The following is a 14,753-nucleotide window of genomic DNA, read 5'->3' on the forward strand; positions in this document are numbered from 1 at the left end:
ATATTCACTTTTCTTATTTACATTTTTCATTTCCTTTTTACATTCACATTTTTATATTTACTTTTATAGTCACAATTTTATATTTGCTTCTTATATTCACGGTTTTATATTCACTTTTTATATCCACAATTTTTTATTTACTTTTTATATTTCCATTTTTATATTTAAATTTCCCAGCAATAAACCCAGCAACATTTCAATATATCACTTAACTGGCCATTTAAGCCCCTTGCAACCCAAACCACCCCACGAAACACGAAGACAACCCAAGCTGCTGAGAAAACACCGAGGCAGCACTGAAAGTACTTCAGCTCCTGGGATTTTTTTGACTTGAAAAATCATTTAGACAAACATCCCCAAAGCCAAATATTTAAAATAAATAAATCTATTTAATTTCCGAGGTGCTGGAGGTGGCACTCACCCCTGAGGGCGGGCAGCAGAGACCTCTCCTTCTTGTCATCACACTTGTTGCACTCGCTGAAGTAGAGCAGCAGGAACACGTCCAGCAGCACCCACAGCAGGGACGTGGCCACAACCACCTTGCAGTAAATGAACCTCCTCATCCTCCGCTGGGATCGGGCTCCGGAGCCGGGAAACACCGGGAAGGGGCTGAGGGATCACAGGGATAAAACCCGCCCTGGGAGCGGGGATGAGCTGCCCTCTGCAAGGGAATAAAAACAACACACGGTTACAACCACTGATCTCGTTGCTTTACTGACCATTAGCTTATGTTAGCACACAAATTTGCAGTTCCCTCAACGTGTTTATAATGCTGTTTTAGGTCTCTGAACACTACAAGAGAGTTAATTTTTATCTTGCCAAAAAATATTTTGGCCCCCACCTGGCCACGACCTCGTGAAGGAACAGTGAGTCAGTCACAGACACAACCTGGCTCGTGCCTGAAATAGGAAATTGGGCAAAGAAAGGGAAGGGTGAGGCCTCCATGTCTGATTCTCCCAGGGCTGGAGAATCCAGGTGGGTTCCCCTGGAGAAGGGAAGGCTCCAGGGAGAGCTGAGAGCCCCTTCCAGGGCCTGAAGGGGCTCCAGGAGAGCTGGAGAGGGACTGGGGACAAGGGATGGAGGGACAGGACACAGGGAATGGCTTCCCACTGCCAGAGGGCAGGGAGAGATGGGATATTGGGAAGGAATTGCTGGCTGGAAGGGTGGGGAGGCCCTGGAATAGAACTCCCAGAGAAGCTGTGGCTGCCCCTGGATCCCTGGAAGTGTCCAAGGCCAGGTTGGAGCAACCTGGGCTGGTGGAAGGTGTCCCTGCCCATGGCAGGGGGTGGCACTGGATGGGCTTTAAGGTCCCTTCCCACCCAAACCAGTCTGGGATTCTCTGCTCTCTACCCTGGCTGCAATTTGTGCTCAGTAATTAAAATTTAATTAATGACTGTAATTAAACCTCCCACTCACCATCACAACCTGCACTCCAGGCCAGCACTGGGAGTCCTGCCCCGGCCATGCTCCCAAAGCACCCCCTCAGCACTGAACAGCTGGATAACTTTCCAAGTGCCTATAAAAGAAAACATAAAATGCAATTTTCATGGATCACCGAGGTTGGAAAAGCCCTCCCAGCCCATGGATCCCCCCTGTGCCCGATGCCCCCCTTGTCCCCCAGCCCAGAGCACTGAGTGCCACATCCAGGCCTTCCTGGGACACCTCCAGGGCTGGGCACTCCAAATCTCCCTGGGCAGCCCCTGCCAAGGCCTCACCACCCTTTCCAGGAAAGAATCCTTTACCCATTACAGTTTTCCATCCTGACTCTGAACCCCTCAGCTCTCCAATCCAGCAGCTTTACATTTGACATCACTTTTTAATTCCAGCTCATCTGAGCCAATGGGGTGGAAGAGCTGGAATGATTTAAATGAAGTTTTTTTAAATTATTCTCGAGGCGTTATTGCGCTGTGTCCTCATTAATAACGTTTTCCATCTGTCCTCAACATCAACATAACCAATGGTTCTTCCTGCTAAATGATTCCCAACAGTTGATTTAGAATTTCAGGGCACAGGAATTGGTGTTTCAGGGGAGCAAAAAATTCATTTCCACGCTGGTCACGGGGAACAGTCTCGTTACAGGAAGGGAATTGTAAAGGGAAAATCCACATTGCTCAGAGAAGCTGTGGCTGCCCCTGAATCCCTGGAAGTGTCCAAGGTCAGGTTGGAGCAACCTGGGCTGGTGGAAGGTGTCCCTGTCCATGGCAGGGGTTGGCACTGGATGGGCTTTGAGGTCCCTTCCCACCCAAACCATCCCAGGATTTTGTGGTTCTCTAACAAAATCCCCCCTCCAGACCTCAGAAGAGATGAAGCCTCTCAAAGACCAGGTTTATTGTAAGTAAAATACAGAATAACAAGGTTTCCAGGAAAAGGAGGGAGGTAAAAGCGCTGAGGTTTTCAGCCACCACTTCCAAGAATAAAGCTGATTTTTCCAACGTTATCTTGCAGCAGAGCAGCGAGGGAAACTCCTGCCCCCAAACCCTGCAGTTTGGCAGTGTTAGAAGCAATAAAAGCAGGTTTTTACAGCAGAAAACAGGATGCAAATTTTAGAAATCATCTGCACTGCCAGCCTTTCCCAAAACTGCCACAGTAAAGTGCTGTGGTGGGACAATGTTATGGAGGCTGCAAATGCAAGGTCTGAATAAGTGGCAAGAACTGGAGATGTAAAACCTTGACTTGCTTTTCTCATTTACTAAAAAAAAAAATAAAAAACACTTCTCTGCAGCTCCAATTTGGTAAAGCAAAGCAATTGTTCAGCATTTCTCGTTGTGAGTCCCCACACGGCCCCCGCTCATTCCCCACCAGGCATGGAATGAGCAATATTTAATTTTCCCAGGGGCTCGAAGCCACAACATTCATCACCGCTCCATCCAGCCGCCTCCAAAGCTCTTCATTCACTTTCCCGGCACCTCTGCGAGACAAAATAAACATTGATCCAACAAAAAAACCCTCAATTCTCCAGCCAGAATTTTCCTGCCAGCGCTGCCGGTCTCACTTTTTTTAGTGAAATCTCAGGGTAATTTCAGGCTCTTTTCCAGATTGATGGGATGTCACCCCAACAGATGCTCCCTTCTCCAGGCTGAACAATCCCAATTCTCCCAGCAGAGCTGCTCCATCCCTCAGACCATCTCTGTGGCCTCCCCTGGACTCACTCTAACAGGTCAAAGTCCTTCCCTTCCCAAATGGCCACTTTCTGTAAATCAGGATCAGCAGATCCTCAAACAGCCCCTTAATCTCTTGCCACTCTTAGGACTGGACAGGAATTAAGTGCCCTAATCCCTGAGCCAGCCAGAAATAAACTGATTGCAGAAATTCCTCACGGAAAATCAGAATTACCTGATTTCTCACCCAGCTTTTCCTGAATCAGCACAGCAGCACAGTTGGAGTCCGAGTCCAGCTACATCCTACAACTGTGATTACATCTCCCAAATTAACATCAAAACTATTTCATCTGATCCCCAAAAACCTGTGAGAGCCATCTGTGCTCCCAGGGACACCAAACTCACTGATGGCATCTGGATGCCTGGATAAGGAAGGATCCAAAGCCCAAATTATTAGTATGGAAGGACGGTTTCAAAGCTAAACAGGCCAATTTTTTTGTGGAATGAAACCTAAACCAGAGCTGAACATCATTTTTCAAGCCAACGCTGCTTTTAATGCCACCGTAAAAGCTTAATGGAGGACTTCCAGGAGCTGGGCCTGATAAAAACATGGCTTAATCTAACATTTGTGATAGGCAAGTGTGGGGAGGGATTCCACACTTCCTTCCTCTGCCAGATGTGGCCACATCTGCCTGCATCCCCAGCAAGCTGCTGTGCAGCATCAGCCAGCAGTTGCCTGGCAACCAACAGCCTGCTCCTGTGGGTACCAGGCTCCCAAAATCCCTCCCAGGCTGTTCCTCTGGGGACCAGGCTCCCCAAAATCCCTCCCAGGCTCTTCTCCTGGGGACCAGGCTGCCCAAAATCCCTCCTAGGTTCTTCTCCTGGGGACCAGGCTCTCCCAAAATCCCTTCCAAGCTCTTCTCCTGCGGACCAGCCTCCCCAAAATCCATCCCAGGCTGTTCCTCTGGGGACCAGGTTGCCCAAAATCCCTCCCAAGCTCTTCTCCTGGGGACCAGGCTCCCCAAAATCCCTCCCAGGCTGTTCCTCTGGGGTCCAGGCTCCCCAAAATCCCTCTCAGGCTCTTCTCCTGAGGACCAGGCTCCCCAAAATCCCTCCCAGGCTGTTCCTCTGGGGACCAGGATGCCCCAAATCCCTCACAGGATGCTCCCATGGGGATCAGGATGCCCAAAATCCCTCCCAGGCTGTTCCTGTGGTGACCCAAACCACAGCAGGGCTCTCCCTGCAGCTCAGCAGCACCTTATGGAAAGCAAACCAAAAACGTTCCTGGAAATCTGTTGTTATTCGTACCGCTGGTTTCCCAAACAGGTTTGGTCAAACATCACATCAAACACCATCTACAGCCACACAGAGACTTTCCCCAGCACCAACCACAGAGAGAACAACTCCTCCTCCTCCTCCTCTCGTCCTTTACATCCCTCGAGAAGTATTGAGGGGGAAAATTACACAACGGGAGGGGGCAGAAAACTGCCTCGGCTGAGGTTTTGGGGGCACCTTTTCAGCGCTGCCCGCAGCCCTCGGCTCATCAGAGAGAGGAGGGAGGGGATGGAGTCACGTCGCTGTCACTCCGGAGCAAATTTCCTGCCTTTTCATTATTTAACTGAGGTTTTCAAGGGAATCTCCTCTTTGTCACGCAGCCCATTCTTTTAATGGATGTGACTTAACACCTCCTCCGGCGCTGAAATCCATCCCGCCCGACGCGTCTGTGCGGTGCGAGCGCCTCATTCACAGCCTCGAGTGCTCCTTCCGCACGCACTCCAAAGGATTTAGGGATGGGAACCTCGGGATGGCCGCAGCCGCTGCTCTGACACGGACCACGAGAGCCCTGGGGATGAGAATTCCAGCTGGTTTTCCGAGCCCGTTAATCGGACATTAAATCCCGCGCTGATGCAGCGCTTGGTGTTGATGGACCCCCGGCGCGGGGGAGCGGCAGAACACCGGATTTTTAAGGAATAAATGCAACTGGGGAGGGAGAGCCACCCCAAAGCCCTCCAGCGAGGAGTGCTGGAGGCTTTCTGGAGCTCATCTGCTCCGTCACAGCCCTTCCATCAGCCTGGGACACGGAGGGGTCGGGGGCTGAGCACCCACCGCGGGACTGTGCTGGAAGAAATTCCCATCGGGAAAGAGAAGCGATCACAAATGTATTTTTTTTTGCCGCTCGAGGGAGGCAGAGCAGAGCTCAGCTCGCCTGAATTCCAAGATTCCCAGCCTTCACCTCTGATAAATCAAGGGATGAGCGCGGCTGCTCCTCGTGGTTGTCCCTGTGATTCACTGCAGCTCCCAGACAACAACAACATCCAAGTGTCAAGTCACAGATAGATCTGGCCAGGAAGGTTTGCAGCTCTCTCTTTCTAAACACATCTTAATTTTTAAATAGTGTATTTAAAGCTGTATCCTGCCTACAAAAATCTTCTGGCCAGCTGGGTCAAACCAAAGCTGGTTTTCAGCTACTACACACCACACCCCCAAAAACCACATTTAATACCATGAGCAGCTTATTAATTCATGTACAGCTGCCAGAAGAACTTCTAGTGTTAGAACTGTCAAACTCCGAGATCGACACGGGAACTCTTTCAGTGAGGAAAAAAAGAAGGAGAAAATAGAAATTAGGCACCTCTAAGTCAGAGCCACCCAGTGTTTTGTGCTTTAAGAATTAGTTCCTCTCCCTCTCTCCTTTCCTGAAATAGGCTGCTTGACATTTGATAACAGACCTATTCTTCACTTCAAAATGCGTTTCCGTGACTCAGAAATTAAAGTGGAAAAGACTAATTAATTCATCCGAGCCGAGGGCTCTGCGATGAAAGCCCCCCCTGTGCTTTGTGCTGCTTTGTTCAGGCGATGCCAAGCACCAGCTTCTCCCCCTAACAGAGCCCTCAAAGCACCTCGTCCCCCCGAGGCAGACAGGAAGAGCTTTTGTGTTCAGAGCCACCTCCCTGCAAGTCATTTATCCTGCACAGGATGGCCAGTTTGGGAAGAACTGCTCTGGGTTTACCCCTCCTTTAAGTCCTTCCCTTCAGGCACCGACCTTGTCCTGAAGGAGGTTGTTCTACCAAACAAAGCACCAAAAACCTGAAGTTAACTAAAAATAAAGATTAAAAAAGCCCCACAAACCTTAAAAGGACATTGTAGGCTCATGGAATGGTTTGGGTTGGAAGAGATATTAAGGTTTGTCCTGTTCCAGCCCCCCTGGCATGGGCAGGGACACCTTCCACCAGCCCAGGTTGCTCCAACCTGGCCTTGGACACTTCCAGGGATCCAGGGGCAGCCACAGCTTCTCTGCAAGAACTCGAGTGCTGCCAATTCACTCTGACAACCCCAGGGGCTATAACATATTAGCAGCTCAAAGTCCTCCTCCCATCCCTTTTTCCAGGTTCTTCCCCACCTGACAAGGGATACAACCACATTGGACAGCTTTGGTCACCAATCTCCCAAATTTTTCCCTACCAGCCAGACTTGGCATATCCCCCAAGCCCCATCTCCTCCCCGTGCCCAGGTGAGGCAGGTATTTATCCCCCTCCAAGCTGCTGCAGGGCCTCCTCACAGCTAATTAGCAGCCGAACCTGACTGTAATTATCTGCTTTCAGATGGTGGGTGCTCTCCCACATACCCGGGAAATTAAAAGAAAGGAGTGTTGAGTGGCATTGACAGCCTGACAAGTCCCACCCAGGAGGAGTTTTCCAGCTCATCAGACAGGAAGAAAATGCTGGAGCAAGCCAGGCAGTGATCCAAGGACTGGGAATCCCTACAGGGCAGTGGGCACGGCCCCAAGGCTGCCAGAGCTCCAGGAGGGTTTGGACAACGCTCTGAGGGACGGGGGGGGATTGTTGGGGTGTCTGTGCAGGGTCAGGGGTTGGATGGATGGTCCTTGTGGGGCCCTTCCAGCTCAGGATTCTGGGACAAGTAGCAGAGGAAGGACACAGCCACGTGGATCTGGGACAAACCTGTGGCTTGGCAGGAACCACCAGCACGGACACCATGGAGATGTGGGACCACTCCTGATCAACATCACACCAAAAACTACCTGACCACCCCCACTGCACCAGTGCCACTGGCAAATCAGGGAATCCTTGAGCTTGGAAAAGACCTTTAGGATCATAAAGTCCAACCATCAGCCAGCACCGTGTTCACCACTGACCCCCGTCCCCAAGTGCCACATCCACGTGGCCCTGAAATCCCTCCAGGGATGGGGAATCCACCATGTCCCAGGGTTGGACAACCCCATCCATGAAGGAATTTTCCTTAATACCCAACCTAAAACTTCCCTGATGCAACTTGAGGCCGATTCCTTTCATCCCACCACTTGTTCCGCAGGAGTAGGGAACCCCTGAGCCTCCTTTTCTCCAGGCTGAGCCTCCCTCAGCTGCTCCTCATCAGACTCTGTGCTCCATGAACAAAAATCATTATTCCCTCACTTCTTCCAGCCCAACAGAAGAAATCTGGGAAAAAAACCCTCAAAGTTTCTGAGTCCTAAAAAGGCCATTTGTACAATCAATAAGTTATCACATCACACTCCCTCCAACTTAAAACAGGTCATCACAAAGAAGTAGAATATGCACAGTCAAATCCTTTTGTATTTTCCACTCATCTCCAAGTTTTTGTTAGAAGTGACCAGCTCTCACGATGTTGGATTTAAAAAGAAAACAAACAAAAAAAGTCTTAAACATATTTTCCCATGCTCATAAAAGTGACGTGCAGCCACCTGGAATTCAATTCTCCCCCGTTTTCAGGCAAAATATTCCCTTGGATTCACCTGCTGGTGTACAAATCCCCTTGAAATTGTGTCTGACATAGAAAAATATGCCAAGTTTTCCTAGTTTCTTATTTCCAGAGCAATTCTGCTTTTCCTCTCGGGCCTTAATTGTTGTGTCCCCCAACAGTGGGGTTTGGTCATTCCTACCATATTTTGCCTCACCCCAAAACAAACCCACGTTCCCACAGACAAACCAGCCCTAAGCTTTTGCCTACAAGGTTGATAAGGAAGGTTTTTACACTTTATTCTCCCCCAGGAATGGGGTTTTTGGGGTACAGATGGTGGGAACAGCTCTGTCACCTCTCCTTCCAGAAGAAGCGGAGCTGTTTCTGGGGTAGGTGGGAGGAGGGTGTGAAGAGCCACAAACCCCAGAGCCCGTGGGCTGATTTCCTGCCTCCAGTCCCTCTCCTGGGCAGGAAAAGCAGTTATTTACACTCAGATTTTCTTCAAGCTCATCCACAGTCCAACAGGAGAGCAGGAGGGTGGAATTCCACCCTGTTCCCTGAGCACCAGTGCCTGCTGCCAGCACAGGGAACTTGCAAACACGGATCACTCAGGTGTGAACACAAAGGTAGGAGACACAGCAGAGAATTTGTTTCTCAGAGCACTATTTCCCAGAAGAAATCACTTCTAAACCTCCAAAAACCGGCCCCAGTGGAATCCAAATTGATGCCATGTTACCATCAGTTCAATTCCATCCAAACCTACTTTTTATACCAAAAAAAAATTAATAAAATCCAAAAGGTTTTGTAGTAACAGGCCTGGCTAAAAAAAAAAAAAAATCACCACGAGATAAAGCACCACTTTTCAAGTTATGCCGAATTTTTTAGCTGTTCTCAGCATCACCTTTTTTGATTTTACTGACAGTTTTACAGAACACCAAGACCACGGATGTGCAGGAGAGGAAAATCAAAACAGACTTGAAACCCACGAGCTTTTAAGGCCTCATCTCTCTCCTCCAAGTCCAGCAGCCACCAAGCAGTTAAAATAATCTTTGCCTCCTGCTCTCCTCTGCCTCATCCCAAGCCTGCCTTAATCTCCCATTAATCTTTCCTCCTGCTATTTCCAGCGCCCAAAGAATTATTCAGCCCATTATTTTGCGACAAAGAAGAAACAGCAGCGGCTCTAACAGTTCTTTTCTCTTTGCTGTTTCAGATTGATGAAATTTCTTATCAAAAGCTGTAAAATGAACTTTATTTGCCGTTAGCTCGGCAGAAGCATTTACCCGATCCTCCGGAAAACAGTTGGCATCCCAACTTCCGAATTTTTTAGGAAAAACCCCAGCTCCGAGCAGCTGTGCCAAATCCCTTTTTCCACCGGTTTATATCCATGCAGGAGGAATATCAGCGGGCAGTGAAATCCTCCCGGTGTTCCGAGCTGGCAGCGGGTGCTTCCTGCTCTGTGTGAGCGCTGGGAAAAACGGGAACGAGCCGGGCTGAGCGGCTTCCAGGGAAAGCTATGGCTGAAACCTTCAGCCCCAAACGCTATTCCAGGGAAACCTACGGCTGAAACCGTCAGCAAAAAACGCTATTCCAGGGAAACCTATAGCAGCCCAAAACATTAATCCAGGGAAACCTACGGCTGAAATCCACAGCCCAAAACGTTGCTCCGTCCCTACCACACGCAGCGTCTGTCCGTGGTTTTCCAGGGATATTTCGATGCTTCCCGGCAGCCTCGCACAGCGGAGACGGCGTCGGTTCCTTGGGGAGATCCCAGGCAAATCCCCGCGCGCCAGGGCTGGGATTCAATCCCGGCTTGTCACACATCGCGCTCCGGGTCAGGCTTATCCCCGATTAACCAACCCCGCGGGGAGCGCCAGGAAAGGCGGCGGGATCGGGGCGGGGGGAGCGCCAAGAGCATCCCCAAGAGCATCCCCAAGAGCATCGCTCCTCCAGCCGCTCCCGGCGGCTCCGGCGCTCCCTCCAACCCCCCTGGAAGCGGGAAAGGAGCCGGGTCCCGTCTCGTCCCGCACCCCCCGCCCCTCTTACCTGCGGCGGAGCCCCGAGCTCGGCTCCCTGTGCCCGGGGCTCTGTCCCTGTGCCCGGGGCTCAGCGCGGAGCCGCCGCCCGCCTCCCCCGCATGGCCGGGGATGTGCGGGGGGAGCGCGGCGGGAGCGCGGCCCCGGGGCCGCCGGGATCGGGATCAGGATCGGGATGGGGATCGGCACCGCCTCGGCCCGCGATGGCTGCGGATCCCGCGGGGTGCGGCCCGGCCCGGCCCGGCGGACACGGAGGATGGAGGGATGGAGGGATGGAGGGATGGAGGGATGGAAGGACGGGCAGGTGCCGGGGGAGGCTCCGCGCCTCGAGAACAGGGACGGCCGGGAAGGGGCGGGGGCGGCGCGGGCGGGGAAGGGGCGGGGAGGGAGGCGGGGGGGAAGGAAGGGATGCGGGAAGGGAGGATGGAGGAGCGGAGCTCGGGGGATGCGGGGAGCCGGGTGGAAGGCACGGGGGACTGAGAGGGTCGGGGGATGCGGGAAGGGGTGAGGAGGAGAACAGGGGATGCTGAGGGGATGGGGGCGTGTGGGATGGGGTGATGAAGGGAATAGGGGAAGGCAGGGATACGGGGGGATCGAGGGGTGCGGGATGGGGTGATGAAGGGAATAGGGGAAGGCAGGGATACGGGGGGATCGAGGGGCGCGGGATGGGGTGATGGGAGAAGCCTGGAGGAAGGCAGGGGGGCTGAGAGGGTCGGGGGGTGCGGGAAGGGGCGCTGAGCAAAGCGGGGCTCGGGGGACGCGGGATGGGGTGATGAGGAAAGCGAGGAGGAAGGCACGGGAACTGGGGGATCGGGGATGCCGGAAGGGGAGCTGAGCAGAGCGGGGGGATCGAGGGATGCGGGAGGGGGTGCCGAGGGGAGCGGGCAGCGATGCCGGGGGCAGCGGGGGCGGATGGAGGGAGCAGGGAGGTGCTGAGGGAGCAGAGGAAGGCAGGGGCACTGAAGCACATCTCCTGCACCACGTGTCAGGTCGGCATCAAAGGTTTGTGCCCCTCGGCCGGCGCTGTGCCCATCCCAGCGGGGCAGTGCTGGGGTCACACACTCACCACCAACCCCCCCCGCACCGCTCCGACCTGCAGAATCCTTCCCGACTTTTTGAGGGAAACATCTCTCAGTCGAAAAGGAAAGCAGAAGGTAAAAGCTCCTTCATCCTGCGTGCATGAGGAGCCACGGAAAGATTGCACAGACATTCCCTAAGGGAGGAGTGGATAAATCACGGAATAAGAGAGTGGGTTGGGCTGGAAGGGACCTTAAAGCCCATCCAGTGCCACCCCCTGCCATGGGCAGGGACACCTTCCACCAGCCCAGGTTGCTCCAAGCCCCGTCCAGCCTGGCCTTGGACACTTCCAGGGATCCAGGGGCAGCCACAGCTTCTCTGCCCAACCTGTGCCAGGGCCTCCCCACCCTCCCAGCCAGGAATTCCTTCCCAATATCCCATCTCTCCCTGCCCTCTGGCAGTGGGAAGCCATTCCCTGTGTCCTGTCCCTCCATCCCTTGTCCCCAGTCCCTCTCCAGCTCTCCTGGAGCCCCTTTAGGTCCTGCAAGGGGCTCTCAGCTCTCCCTGGATCCTTCTCTCCTCCAGGTGAATCCCTCCAGCTCTCCCAGCCTGTCCAGGAAGGTTGGTGTTTGGATCCAGCAATCCCTGCTCTCCTTTCCCTCCCCTGTCCGTGACCAGCCTTGGCAGCACTAAAGGACAGCCAGAAACTCCTCATTTCCAACGTTGTACTGGCAGTTCAATAATATCTTTTTTTTTTTTAACACTGAAAACTAAGTGCAGAAACTGAAGTGCTTTGATTCAAAGATGAGAAACCTCTTGGCACTTTGTATTTCTGTTCCTCTTACAAAAATAAGCAATATAAGCATTTTCCTCTTACAAAAATAAGTCATATAAGCATTTTTCCCCTTACAAAATAAGTAATAAACACATTTTTTCACTCTGACCTAAAATATTTAACTACATGATTTGAGGGCCTCTTACACTCCCCAAAACATGCTGATAATTGCTCAGAGTTTTTTAACTGCTCCGTGTGTGTGAGATGTGCAGTAAAAGGGTTAAATGATTCCTGAGGTCAACTCAGAGCGAGCAAAGCAGTGCAGGGCTGGGAATCCAGCATTCCCTGTGTCCCTGAGGATGAGCCAGTCAATTCCTCTGCATTGCAGCTTTCTTATCTCCAGCCCCTCAGCGCTGTGAGAGCATTAATTGCTTCCTGTAAAGCACGTTGAGATGCACAAATGGATGTTCCCTGTGCAAGTGCAGAGGATCCTTTCCCTCTCCACTCCTAATAAGGTGTTTGCTCCAAGTGGGAAATCACAGCAGAAGGAAAAAATGATCCACAGGGTTTGGCACCATTCATTATTTCTGTTACATTCTATTATATTGAATTAATTTCTATTTATCACCACGCCATAAATAGAAAAGGAACAGCAAAATTCAGGGACTGAATTATTAATTCAGCACTAATGGCACCTGTTTGGAAGAGCAGCCTAAAAATCCTTCGGTTTTACTCATGGAAAGGTTTGGGAAAAGTGTCCTTGCCCCTTGCAGGGGGTGGGATGAGATGAGCTTTAAGGTCCTTCCAACCCGAAGCATTGCAGGATTCTGGGATGCAACAACCTGACCAGGATCCCACTCATGGATCTGGAAGCAAAGGGATGTTCTGCATTCCTGTTTGCTCCAGGAGGGAAAAAAAGTAGGAAAAAAAACACCCACCAAAAATAGGGAAAGCTGAGGAGGAGTGGAGATGGGAAGTGACTTTTGGATGAGAGAAACTGGAGCCACCTGGATTTTTCCTCTGCCTGTGGAGGCCAAAGGAGAAGAGACTGAAGGCCATAAAATCCCAGCTGTCATCAAAAGGTATAATATAGATGATTATCCATGGTTTGGGCTGGAGGAGCAGCCAGTGAGAGCATCCAGCAGCACATCCCAGCTCCCCTGTGGGGCTGAGGTGCTTTGGGACAAAATGTTCCAAAAATCCTGGGACGGTCACAGCTCCAGCTGCTGCTGAAACCCACAGTGCCAGCTGAAGGAAAGGGATGGGAAGAGACATTCCTGGAAGAGCTATAAATAGCTGTTCAGTGGGATGGTCGGGATGCAGCCCCCACACTGGGAACACCACATGGAGAATGTGCTGGAAGCACAGGCTGCTGGGAAACAATTCCATTAGAATTCTAGATTTTTCCTGTTCCTTAGCCCATTTTCCAGAATTATCCTACAGTTTTGCTATTCTTTAGCCTGATTTCTAGAATTTATAGTTTTGCTATTCCTTAGCCCCTTTTCCAGAATGATTTTATGTTTTTACTATTCCCTAGCCTGTTTTCCAGAATTATTTTATATTTTTGCTATTCCTTAGCCCGTTTTCCAGAATTATTTTATATTTTTGCTATTCCTTAGCCTGTTTTCCAGGATTATCCTACAGTTTTGCTATTCCTTAGCCCGTTTTCCAGGATTGTCCTACAGTTTTGCTATTCCTTAGCCTGTTTTCCAGGATTATCCTACAGTTTTGCTATTCCTTAGCCTGTTTTCCAGAATTATTCTACAGTTTTGCTATTCCTTAGCCCATTTTCCAGAATGATTTTATAGTTTTACTATTTCTTAGCCTGTTTTCCAGAATAATTCTACAGTTTTGCTATTCCCTAGCCCATTTTCCAGAATGATTTTATATTTTTACTATTCCCTAGCCTGTTTTCCAGGATGATTTTATATTTTTACTATTCCTTAGCCCCTTTTTCCAGAATTATTCTACAGTTTTGCTATTCCTCAGCCTGTTTTCCAGGATTATCCTACAGTTTTACTATTCCTTAGTCCATTTTCCAGAATGATTTGATATTTTTACTATTCCCTAGCCTGTTTTCCAGAATGATTTTATATTTTTACTATTCCTTAGCCCCTTTTTCCAGAATTATCCTACAGTTTTGCTATTCCTTAGCCCATTTCCCAAACATCCACTCCAGATCAGTGCCAGTCATTCCATCAAGTGTGTCCATTCTTTCTTTTTCCAATAACACCTTTAGCACAGGGATAAAGCCAATTTTAAAGAGAGAAGTCTTGGTAGGACAGAGGAAATAACCTCTACTACAGGAATCTAGTTCTGAACAACTGGGGAAACACAAAGTATAAAAGTGGAATATCTACCATGACCTTCCAGCCAATTTTTCATGCCAGAAGGGAACTATTTTTGCTGGAGAATAAATATCTGTGTGTTTGTTTCCCTGAACAAATCCTGTGACTTGGGTCTGATCTGCAGAAAGGAAAACAAAGCTGGAGGAAGGAGATTATTTGTTTTCATCTGAGTTTTACATCAATAATTAGACAAAATACAGACCCCTTTCCCACCACCTCGACACAACCTGTTCTGTTTGAAAAGAAATGGGACAACCTTTGGGATGTGAGGAGGTTGAAACCCCCTCGTGCTCCCTGTTCTCCCTCCAACACAAATCCTGCAGGTTTTTTAGGGCAGGGTTTGGCACTCAGACCCCTCAGCTGATGGAGGAGGTGTGGGAAGGGATAAATCACCTGCCCTGGCAGCAGTTCAGGTCCCTCACACTCGAATTTCTGCTCAGACAAATGTCACCTGGGCTTTGGGATTCCATTTCCCTGTGTCCTGAGTCCTTCTCCCTTGTTTATAGAGGTAAATCCCAGGCTGCTCCTGGCCTTGATGGAATCATTTACCTTCTGCTTTCCTAATTAAAGACCAGGATATATTTTTCTGTTGGTGGCAGTGAAATAAGGCCATTAATGGTGGGCCATGTTTTGCTTCTTAATTAGATTCATCATCTGCTTCGGTTTAGAAAGATGAGCAAGGTTGGTGAAGCTGGAAAAGTGCATGGAACTGAGTTTGAGGCTCTTTCCACAGGGAAAAAAAATCCCAAATTTCAGTGAACTGTGTTCC

At 50.3% G+C, this 14,753-nt stretch overlaps 1 long non-coding RNA gene across 1 annotated transcript; it reads right to left on the reverse strand.

Moving 5' to 3' along the window:
* Window positions 1-190: 190 nt before the first annotated feature.
* On the reverse strand, window positions 191-10,144 carry LOC113973584. The gene is made up of 3 exons (XR_003536262.1): window positions 9,855-10,144; window positions 1,417-1,516; window positions 191-661 (listed from the first exon to the last, which is right to left on the reverse strand). It is a non-coding gene; the product is annotated as an uncharacterized LOC113973584 (long non-coding RNA).
* Window positions 10,145-14,753: the final 4,609 nt, after the last annotated feature.

The sequence above is a fragment of the Neopelma chrysocephalum genome, unplaced genomic scaffold (genome assembly GCF_003984885.1).
Source record: "Neopelma chrysocephalum unplaced genomic scaffold, ASM398488v2 Primary Assembly neopelma1_103b, whole genome shotgun sequence".
In the NCBI taxonomy this organism is placed as follows: Eukaryota; Metazoa; Chordata; class Aves; order Passeriformes; family Pipridae; genus Neopelma; species Neopelma chrysocephalum.